The following is a 12,187-nucleotide window of genomic DNA, read 5'->3' on the forward strand; positions in this document are numbered from 1 at the left end:
TCAGTTCTAATTCTCTTTCATAAATCAACTCAAGACTCAGCTCAATCCTCCACCAAAATCTGCCTTAATATATCTCTTAATCTGTACCAAAAACCTCTTTGTAGAGTGTTAAAACTCTTTCCAGTCTACTTCTCAAGTTGACATTGCTTATATGTGATGTTTGCAGGCTTCAAAATCTTTGGCATGTCTCTCACAGCTTCCTTACAACTAATCTTGACAAGATTGCCAAAGTTTAGGTGCCCCACTCTCTTGTGTCATTATTATCTTTCATCCTTTTGACTCATACAACATATTTTCTTTTTGATTTCATTGAGGATGTGGAGATTATTCGTTGTTCCATATGCATCTGCTATCAATTTCCCAACCTTGATTTCACATCCTTCAGAATGAAATGTGAGAGTGTGCCCTTGGTCACACATTTGACTCACACTTAGGATATTTTGCTTCAATTCTTTAACATATAGAACATTCTCAATTTTTGTTTTTCCATCATCCAGACCGTTCAAAAGATTTCTCCAACTTCTTTCTCAGAGAAACAATTTCAAGCTCCAACTTTTCACAATCAGATTCCTTTGCCTTAAGTTGAACTCTTATAACTTCCTCAATCCATTTTGCCTCTTCTACTTGCACTTTCAGTTCTACAATCATTTTTTAATCTGATTTTTGAAGACTCTGTCTTAGTTTTTGTTGGGCTTTACTATCCTCTTGAATTCATAGTTTTCGTTTAGAAATTCTTAATTCTCTCTATAGGCTTAATGGAGTTCTTCCTCAAGATCTACCTCGACTTCGTCCTCATCGCCCACCTTTAAATTGTTTTCTTCTTTCTTTTCGTCTCTATCTCTTTTGCTTCCAGTGCCATGAAGAGTATTTCTTCTTTGTCATTGCTTGACCTTTTTTCCCTGCTTCCTTCCGATTGGTCTTGCTTGTAGCTCTTCTTTTAATGATGTTTTCTTCCTTTCTTTACGGAGTGATCCTGTTCATCCTCGTGGCTTTCATTCTTACCATGCAAACATTTAGAAGCAAAATGATTTATTCTACCACAATTAAAGCATTTGAATGATAACTTACCTTGCTACTTCTCGGATTCTTTCTTTAGCTTTCTTATAAAGTGGGCTTCTTCATCTATTTCATTGCTAGAGCTATCTCTTGGTTCACGTACTTTATTCTTTCCATTCCTTGATGCTTTGAAGGCTGCCTCCCTTTTTGATGGCTTGTCTTCAATCTTCATTTCATAAGCGATAAGAATCCCATGAAACTCGTCATTTGTTAATTTGTCTATATCTCTCATTTCTTCAACTGCCAAAACTTTGGAATCAAATCTTAAAGGCAAGGACTTTAATATCTTTTGTACAATCACATCTTCTTCAACCTCTTCATCAAGACCTCTTATTGTGTTCTTGATCTCATCAACATGAGGCAAATAGGAGGCTATGTTCTCTTCTTCGTTCATCTTAAGGCTTTCAAATTGTCTTCAATAGGTTTGAAGCTTTGCCTTCTTCACTTTATCATCTTCTTGATAGATATTTTTCAAGTTATGCCATATGTCCTTGGCTGATTTGCAATGCATAACCTTTACAAACTTTGATTCAGATAATCCACACAAAATCACATTCTTGGCTCTCGCATTGTTTTCAGTTTCTTTTTTTCTTGCTTGGTCCATTAAGGGAGTTGCAGGGGCTATGTAGCCATTTACTACTAGTTGCCAAATATCATACCTTAGGGCATTCAAATAGGTTTCCATCCTTATGCTCCAAAAGACATAATTTGTTCCATCAAATAATGGTGCCTTGTTTGATGGGAATCTATATTTCTCTTGTCCATCTATATGTGATCTTTAAAATCTTCCTTTAGGTGGTTAGGCTAAATTTGAAGGAAACTGCTTTGATACCAATTGAAGAGCACTCAATTATACTGAGAGGTGTGGGGGCGGTGCTGAATCAATATAATAACAATCTTTTACTTTTTTCAAAACTTAATTAACTATAGTAGTAATATTTCAAAACTTAATCTTCCGCAACAATAACACATATGCTAGATCTTGTTGGTGTTGGAAATAAGCCACACCCAGACCGACGATGGACTGGTCCAAGAGGGGCCAGTAGCTCAGTGGTAGAGCACTCCAGCAGCGTATGGAAGGTCCTAGGTTTGAGTCCTAGCTAGTCCATGTCTCAACATGGTATCAGAGCCAGGTCCAGGCTAGGAGCCCCAAGCACACGAGAGGTGTGGCTTAAGGGGGGGTGTTGGTTTTGGAAATAAGCCACACCCGGACCGACGATGGATTGGTCCAAGAGGGGCCAGTAGCTCAGTGGTAGAGCACTCCAGCAGCGTATGGAAGGTCCTATGTTCGAGTCCTAGCTGGTCCATGTCTCAACAGATCTAGCAATTAGGAACATGAGATGAACACATGATTTACGTGGAAACCCTAGTGGGAGAAAGCCACGACAAAATTGTAATGCCCCCTTTTGGGATTGCCCTAAATCTTGCCCTTGTAAATATCAAAGTCAGCTGACTTTCTCCCATATTAATTATGAAATCAGATATTTTTCCCTTGATCCATTGACTTTCTTGTCTTCTTCAATCTTATGGATGATTCTTCCAATTCCACCTTCTCAATTGAATTGATCTCTTCTTTATACCTTCAATTGTGGGAAGTCACACCTCTTTATAAGAAATTAGTCACCACTCTTCATTGCTGCCCTTTGAGAATAGTAAATTATTCTCCAAATTGATCTCCCTTGGATGTCCTTCTCAAATGAGTCCTCATCCTTTTTATATCCTGTAATGGATGGAAAATTAGGGTTTCACAAGTTATGCTATATAAATTAGGAAATGACCTATCTTTCACATGCATCACATTAAAAGGAGGATGAACACGATAGATCCAACCTCAATTCTATTAGGAAGAGGGTTAAATGCTGATTGAAGTCTTATTCCCCTCTTGTTTGAGTTGAAAATGTAATTGAAAGGATGTAAATTGAATGCTAAATCTAAGGTAAGAAGGTACATGCATGAACTAGCAATTTGGACTGATTATGCTAACTGATAATGGAACAAAAACTTCACAACAGGTACAAAAATGGAAGGGGAATATGATGGCGCACTTGTAATTGAAATTTGGAGGTGAACTGATGGGACCAGGGTGCCCAAGGCCTTGGTCTTTTAAGCTATGGTTTGAAAGTTTGAATCCTAATGCAATCTGGAAGACACCTGTCGAGCGTTCAAGTTAAGCTGGTTTTAAGAGGCTCATACAAGATACTCTCTTGTTGTGATGAGAAGTTGTAAGAATACATAGATGTATCAAACAATGAAGGAGGGGATGCAGACAAAGGAGGACTTGGGAAACCTAAACCTTCTTTGAAAAAGTGTGATGTAGATTTCTCATAACCGTCAAAACTTTGTTGCACACATCCTAAACCATGTCCATTGTATCCATTTGTAGAATCAGAAATATGCGTTGAAATGTCTAGAGGAGAGGGTTCATTCTTAGTGTCAAAGTCTAAAGAGCCCCCATCATCATCAAGACGTGCTGAAAGGAGAGGTGGGAATTGACTTAGAAGAAGCTTGGATAAATGACACACAAGGCGCTTTCAAGGCTTCATTCTTAGATTGAGGGATCTTATACCCATTGAAGGAGGGTGTAAAGTCTAATGTACGCCAATTCCTTGGTAAGAAAGCATCATTGATAGGAGATTGTGCTGTTGAAGGAATCATAGTATTAAAGGAAGAAATGTATCCCACTTCATCATGACTAAAATCATAAGGATTAGGATCGGCCTTGATTGTGTGGAGTTCATTGTTGAATATGAATTTGATTGTACTGAAGAGTAGAAGGGGTTGCCTTCATAGCATGAATCCATGGTCTACCTAGAGGAAGGTTATATTTAAGATTGTTGGGCATGGCATGAATAGGAGTAGGTAAAGTTATGGGTCCTATTTTGATAGGTGATATGATTATACGAAGTGACTTTCTAGGAACATTATCAAAGCCACGAACACAAAGATGATCAGGTTGAATAGAAGAATAATCCCAATTTATCTTATCTAATAAGTTAATACAACAAATGTTAAGTGTTGACCCATTATCAATTAAGGTACCTCTTATGTTTTGTTCATAAATGCGAGGAGTAACCACAAGGGGATCATTTCTATTTTAAACCTCTATTGAAGGCAATTCATCTTGTAGACCATAAGGGGATCTTGTTGAGAATGTAATTTGCTGTTCCTTGATATAATGTGCCCACTTTGAAATATAATATAATAATAAATAATAATGATAAAATTAAAATACAAAAAGAATAAGAATTAAAATATAAAAGAATATAATTAAAATTAATGAATGGTCAAAAGGCATGAAATGATAAGTCGTGACTCCCCCAAATATGAGTTATAAAATGCAGAAAAGAATAAATTTGAAGGGGGGATAATTTGGAAATCAAAAGTGCAGATCTGATTTAAATAGGAAGTGCAGATCTAATTGTGAAAGGTTTCTTCCCTTTCAAAGGGGTAGAAACAGTGAAGAGTTGCAGTCTTTCAAAAGGTGCTAATGGTGAAAGGGGGTGTCTCTTGCCAAAGGGCATACATGATGAAGAGGTGTGACCTCTCCCTCACATTGAGAGATATAAAGGAAAGGAAACAAAATCATCCAGTGGGAACAACATCAATCAGATCAGATCAGAATTGTTAATAAGTTACAGGCAGTAACATCCTTGTTAGTGGTAGCCTCCAACTAGGAACTCGAAGATAATCCAGGAGGAAAACAATCAGACCAAGGCAATTAAGAGTTGGAACATAAATCCAAGAACAGAACGAATAGATCAAGGAAACACATAATAGAAACAACAAATAATCTGGGAAAAGGGGAAATTCTGGAAAAGAGAAGAATAATTAAGAAACTCCAATATGAAAAACATTCGAACCATAAAAAGACCTCAGTTCGGATCATAGCAGAAAGCCATCCACAACAGATCAAAGGCATCACTTATGCCAGCAACCAAGCATCAACACAAATCGTATTAGTCAAGTCTGCATAAGCAAGGACTAAGGTACGAACTGACCTCATGTGACAAGGCGTTTACTACAAATCTGCAAATAAATATATAACTGGATATGTTTGTAAACACAGTAGCAATATTTATATAAGATTATTATATGTAAGATATATGCACTTGAAGAAGTGGTCCAATCTATTTGTTGCATCTTGTGGGAAGAGGGTAGAGGTGTAATCCAGTGGTGACGAGGGGGTCATAAGAAGTCTTGGAGTCAAGGAACTAGTTACACTCTCTATGCCAGACTCACAAGATAATGTGTGTATAGGTAATAGGCTTGGAGGGACAACAATATGGGCCACCAAGTCTAGCAAGGAGGTTAGAAGCAACCATTCCTTGGGCTTGGTAGATAACAGACCCAAGCAACCCTTTCATGTGTGTGTATAGGTAATGGGCTTGGAGGGACAACAACATGGGCTGCCAAGTCTAGCAAGGAGGTTAGAAGCAACCATTCCTTGGGCTTGGTAGATAACAGACCCAAGCAACCCTTTCATGCGTGTGTATAGGTAATGGGCTTGGAGGGACAACAACATGGGCTGCCAAGTCTAGCAAGGAGGTTAGAAGCAACCATTCCTTGGACTTGGTAGATAATGGACCCAAGCAACCCGTTCATGTCTCATATACCCACTCTTTCTGTTGTTACATTAGAATAGGTTATAACGGATTAAGAATGGATATGCTTGTAGGTGTTTGCCTTTCCTTTTGGGTGCAGGTTGTCCTTCCAAGACTACATTCATCCAATATAAGGTATCTATCCAACTTTAATCCCACTTATTTTCTTGATTAAGAAATAATCACATCGTAGTATTGAAATAATGGTTTGTTTCAAATAATCAGAATAGTAATTGTCTCCTAATTACTCAATTTAAATCATAAATGTATTGAAATAGGTTAATTTTATTATTAAAACTGACCTATATCTAGTAGGGGACATTACACTTGAATCAGATCTGCTCTCGAGGAAGAAGAATTTCTCTTGAATTGATGATAATGCTAGCTTAAGATGTAATTATGAAAATGAATTGATAAGGATGCCTTATTAGGATGACTTAGATTTGGTATGTTTCCGCATTGAGCGGGATTTTGATTACAAATGACCGCCAAATTATCCTCCCGAAATTCGAGGGAAAAAGTGTGGGACCAGGGCGAATCCTAGCAACTTGGTCTCTAGGGATGCAAGATAATGGGGATCTAATATGAAATCCAGCTCAGTGGCTCAAGCCATAATGCATAGGTATGCAAAATATACTTTGAGAGTTGAAATTAGGGTAGGATCAAGGATAAATTAGGATAAAATGATAAAGGGCACACCTAAAATTAAGGGCCCAAATAAGAGAGTGATGATGTAATAAAGTGGAATAAGACGCATAATATTGAATTAAATATTAATTAATTATAATAACAGGTCCTATAATACATAGAGGAAAGGGAAATACTGAAATAGGTGCTAGGAGAGTGTGAAATTGGACAGACTAATAAAGGTGTACAATTTATGACACTACATATCCTCCAATGTGAGGGAGAGTCACACATCTTCACCATGTCTACCCTTTGCAATGGTCACACCCTTTCACAATTACCATCTTTCGAAAGAGTCAACCCTTCATTACTTTTGCCCTTTGAAAGAGTCACTTCTTTATTTTCTTCTCATCCCTTTCTTCTTCCATTTGTACTTCCTTAATTCCTATCTTCCTCCTCTTTCTTTCTTCCCCCATTCCATTTCCTTTATACTTAAGTATTTTATTGAAGAGAGAAATCTTTTTTGAAAGTGACTTCCATTTGAAGGGTTATGTCTCCTCATTGCTATCTTATTATATTTACCAGACCTGCACCTTTGATTATGGATTAATAATCCCTTTTCAAATGAAATTCTCTTCTACTTTTTATATCTCATGTTTGAGGGAGTCACAACTTTTTATTTCATGCCTTTTGATCATTCATTAAACTTAATTACTTGTATTTATAGTATATTATATTTTATTATTTATTTATATTTTAATTTAATTATTATTATTTATCATTAAATCCTATTTCAATAAAGGGACATTATAGTCCACCCCACCCAAGATTGCTTGTCCTCGAGCAATGATCATGGAGTGTTCAAAATGATTCCCAATATGGAATAGGTTTCCAAACACACATGGAATAAACTTGTCGAAAACACATCAAGTATGAACCAAACACAAAGAATACACATAAAAACACAAAATAGACACATGATTATATGTAGACATGGAGTATACACACAAATACATATGTTGTTAGATCCCTTATTTTTTTTTGTTCTAGAAAGTGGGCCTAACCCTAATTTTGTTGCTTAAAATCTATTTTGAGCGAAAAAATGGGCTTAATTCCATCTTTCTGCTCGCAATCCATTTTGAGCCAAAAAGTGGGCCTACCCCCATCTTTTTGCTCACAATCTATTTTGAGCCATCACAATCTATTTTGAGCCAGAAAGTGGGCCTACCCCCATCTTTTTGCTCACAATCTATTTTGAGCCATCACAATCTATTTTGAGCCAGAAAGTGGGCCTTACCATTTTTGCCCATAATCCATTTGGAGTTGGAAAGTGGGCCTAAACCCATCCTTCTGCCCATAATCCATCTTGAGCCAAAAAGTGGGCCTAACCCCATCCTTCTGCCCATAATCCATCTTGAGCTAGGAAGTGGACCTAATCGTATCGTTCTGCCCATAATCCATTTAGAGCCAAAAAATGGGCCTAACCCCATCCTTTTGTCCATAATCCATTTTGAGCCAGAAAGCGGGTCTAACCCCATCCTTTGCCCATAATCCATTTAGAGTTAGAAAGTGAGCCTAACCCCATCCTTTTGCCCATAAGTTATCTCGAGCCAAAAAGTGGGCCTAACTCCACTTCTACCCACAATCCATTTTGAAGCCAGAAAATGGGCCTAACCCCATCTTTTTGGCCATAATCCATTTTGAGCCAGAAAGTGGGCCTAACCGTATCCTTATGCCCATAATCCATTTTGAGCTAGAAAGTGGGCCTAACCTCATCCTTTTGCCCATAATCCATTTAGAGTTGGAAAGCGGGTCGAACCCCACCTTTTTGCTTCCATTAGCTAGAAAGGGGGCCTAATCCCACCTTGCGGCTCATTAGCCACTTAGAGCCAGAAAGAGGGCACAATTCCACCTTTCTGCTCCCATGAAGGTCCTCAATTCATTGACCATCTGTTCACTCCTTGTATTGTTGGGTGCAGGGTTATTGGTGGATGCAAGTTTCTACCTTTCTCTTTCCAAGGCCCTTTGAGCTCTTTGGCTAAGTTGCATCAGCTATCCTTGGCCCCTCAGGCTGGCAAGAATGGTGCTATGATACCAATTGTAATGTCCCCTTTTGGGATTGCCCTAAATCTTGCCCTTGTAAATTATCAAAGTCAGCTGACTTTCTCCCTTATTAATTCTGAAATCAGAGATTTCTCTCTTGATACATTGACTTTCTTGTCTTCAATCTTATGGATGATTCCTCCAATTCCCCCTTCTCAATTGAATTGATCTCTTCTTTATACCTTCAATTGTGCGAAGTCACACCTCTTCATAAGAAATGAGTCATCACTCTTCATTGCTGCCCTTTGAGAATAGTAAATTATTCTCCAAAATGCTCCCTTGGATGTCCTCCTCAAATGAGACCTCTTCCTTTTTATATCCTCCAATGTGAGGGAGAGTCACACCTTTTCACCATGTCTGCCCTTTGCAATGGTCACACCCTTTCACAATTACCACCTTTTGAAAGAGTCACAACCGTTCATTATTTCTGCCCTTTGAAAGAGTCACTTCTTTGTTTTCTTCTCATCCCTTTCTTCTTCCATTAGTCCTTCCTTAATTCCTATCTTCCCTCACTTTCTTCCTTCCTCCATTCCATATCCTTAATGCTTTCGTATTTTATTGAGGAGACACATCTATTTGTAAAGAGACATCCATTTAAAGGGTTATGTCTCCTCATTGCTGTCTTATTATTTAAATCAGGTCTGCACTTCTGATAATGGATTAATAATTCCCTTTCAAATGAAATTCTCTTCTCTCTTTTATACCTCATGTTTGAGGGAGTCACAACTTTTTATTTCATGCCTTTTGACCATTTATTAAACTTAATTAACTTGTAATTATAGCATATTATATTTTATTATTCATCTATTTATTTATTTATTTATATTTTAATTTAATTATTATTATTTATCATTAAATCCTATTTCAGAAAAGGGACATTAAAAAAACATTGCTTGTATTAGAAACTTCTTACAATCTTCGTAGGCACCAAGCAACATGAGACACCGATCTCCTTTGGATGATTCGGAGGCACCAACCCATTGGAGATGCCAATTTCCACAATTGAGCACCAACTCAGAATTGGTTTTAATTCTCCTTTATAAATCAACTCAAGACTTGATTTAAAATTTTAATTCTCCATCAAAATCTACCTTACCATATGCTTAACATATCTCTTAGATCTGCAACCAAAAACCTTCACAGAATTGCTCCAATAACTTATAAATCTTCTCAATAGGGCTTCTTTACATCTGCATATAATCTTCAATATTTTCTGCACATAAGTCTGCAATACAACGCTTTCTGGATCTGCTCTAATGTAGGAATGATTTTTGTTAATTTCTCTTCATCTATTTCTCAATAACATCTTCTGTAAATACCTCTTCTGAAAATACCTTGTAATGACACCTCTTCACCAAACGATGCATCTCTCCAAAGAGGTTGGCCCCAAGCACAAAATATATTTTGTTTTATTTAATTTTCTTCCCAAGAAAATGGGCGCTTAAACTAGGAGAGGCCGGCCCCTTTAAGAAATTTATTTCCAAATTTAAATTGCCCGGGCACCACAAGGTGGGAGGTCAGCCACATCAACAGAAAAAATATTTTGCAATTTTTAAATTACTTTATCTCCTCGAATTGATGCTAGGTGTGGGTCGGCCCAGGCAAGAGTAAGTGAAAACTTATTTCTTTGATTAAATGCAAATTAAGACTTCCAAACTGAGCACCAAAACTGATTTGATTTCTGTATAAAATTCCATGGAATATCTCAGTGATATTGCCTCGGTTTGACCTTTGACCTAAGTCACCAGGTTCGGCCGAATTTCATCCTTGAAGTTCGAAATTCGCCGAACTTTTAAATTTTTTTTTTTTCTTAATTGTTATAAATTTTTGGCCTTCTTCTGTTAATATTTTTTAAACACATCTTCAGTCTGTCGTGAGTCGTGGCCTGCAATTTTTGCCTGTCGTTCGTGCCCTAGCATATGTTTCCTATGGTTTATATTTTATAAATGTCATCTTTTTGTAACGATTTCAAATCTATTTATCAATGTTAAACTATTTAGGCAATTTTATAGATATATTACATATATTTATTAAAACAATTTAAAGATTACATACGGCGAATTTAATTCGAATTTTATACATTTCGAATTTTTCCCTCATCGAACTTCATTCGAATTTTAAAGTTGTCGAACTTCGAATTCGAATTCGAACCTGGTGACTTAGCCTTTGACATCAATGACAATAATTTTCCAATAAGTAGCATCATCCTAAGATGTAGGGGTGTCAGAAGGAAGGGTGGTGGTTACACTTGTGTTATGGGGTTTTTGCAGGTATGTGGCTGTTTAGTCCTGATTTACATGGCAGTTTTGCTCATGTTAGTGAAAAGAGAAAAAAAAATGGTGTCTCCATTTCTTTTTATTCACTCTCTCATGCTAGGTTTAGAGGCTTTTAGTTGAGAATTCTAAGGAATTGTGTCCAGTTGAGATTGCGAATTTGTAACAAGTTTGGAGAACACTTACAAATGGAGGATATTAAAAAAGTGTTCAATGTATCTTTGAAGGCCTTGTGAAAGTGTAGAGCTTGTAAAAATTGCTAAGGATAGCGGTAAGAGAAGGCAGCAAGCTTATTCACTTGGAATTTCTGCCCACATTGGATTCTCTCATTTGCAGCACATAAACAATTTATTTCTAAGCACTAATTCAATGTTAAGCTAATTTATGAGGGAGTAGTCAATTAATCAACTAAGGTTTCATAAAGGATCGATAAGATTCATATTGGTAGTTGTGGAATATCTAATTAATTACAGATCAGTAATGTTTTGACTAGTGAAGCTAAACACACAATCTTGCACAAAAGAAGAAATGCCCTTACCTCGTAGAAGAAAGAAGAATGACAAATTGTGGCAAATGAGCTCTTTCATTAAATACTAACCATTTTGTAGACTTCATTAAGAACAAGCAAGTGGGTGATGATGAAATTCTTGTTAATTTCGATGTAGCCTTGCTTTTACTAAAGTCCCTGTCAAAGTGATTGAGTTGATAAATAAACTCATTGACCATAAGATAGCTGCTCTTTGTTGAACATTGAACTTAGCTTGAGTTTTTTTTTTTCTTTCACAGGGATTTCCAATGAGAAATCTGATGGAGTTGCTATGGGATCTTCTCTTTCCCCGGTAGTTGTCAACCTATTAATGGAGCACTTTTAGGATATAGACCTCAATTCTTTTCCTTTAAACCAAGGTGGTGGAGCAGTACATTAATGATACTGATCTTAATTAGTGGCATGGTCTTGACAATCTGGATTTGTTTCACTTCCACTCAAACAACATAATGGGAAACATTAAATTTATGGAGGAGATAAGAGAGTGGCAGAAAATTACCTTCCTTGATATCATTTTTTTAAAAAGAAACGGTTTCATCTCATGCTAACCTTCATGCTTCCTCCTATCATGACCTGACCCTAAAAGTGGGTGTCCTCAAAACTCTTTGTTCAAAGGCCTTATAGAGTCTCCATAAATAACATACTGGCTAACATATTTTGCGACTGAGAATTTTTTTAAGATGAATGAGTAAAATAATAAACACATTTCGAAAGTGTTTAGATATACACAAAAATGATGATGAAGAAATAGACAACCCTTTGGCATTTCTTCCTTACACTAAAGGTATCTTAAATAAGATTTTAAAGATTCTAAGGATGAAAGATATCAAGACCACCTTCAAACCATATTCGTTACTAAGGATCATAGAGAACCACACTTCTTAATCTTATTGTTTACAAAGTTGATTGCTTTTGTGGAGCCCCTCACATTTGTGATGGAAGTTGTTCTATAAGCACCGAGATAAAGAAACAGGGCACAG

General features: G+C 36.8%; 1 protein-coding gene across 1 annotated transcript in view; it reads left to right on the forward strand.

The window, feature by feature from the left end:
* Positions 1-12,187, forward strand: part of LOC131033251 (BTB/POZ domain-containing protein At5g60050) — a 48,516-nt gene that overhangs the window by 14,632 nt on the left and 21,697 nt on the right. The gene's annotated exons all lie outside the window — the stretch shown is intronic.

The sequence above is a fragment of the Cryptomeria japonica genome, chromosome 6 (genome assembly GCF_030272615.1).
Source record: "Cryptomeria japonica chromosome 6, Sugi_1.0, whole genome shotgun sequence".
NCBI lineage: Eukaryota > Viridiplantae > Streptophyta > Pinopsida > Cupressales > Cupressaceae > Cryptomeria > Cryptomeria japonica.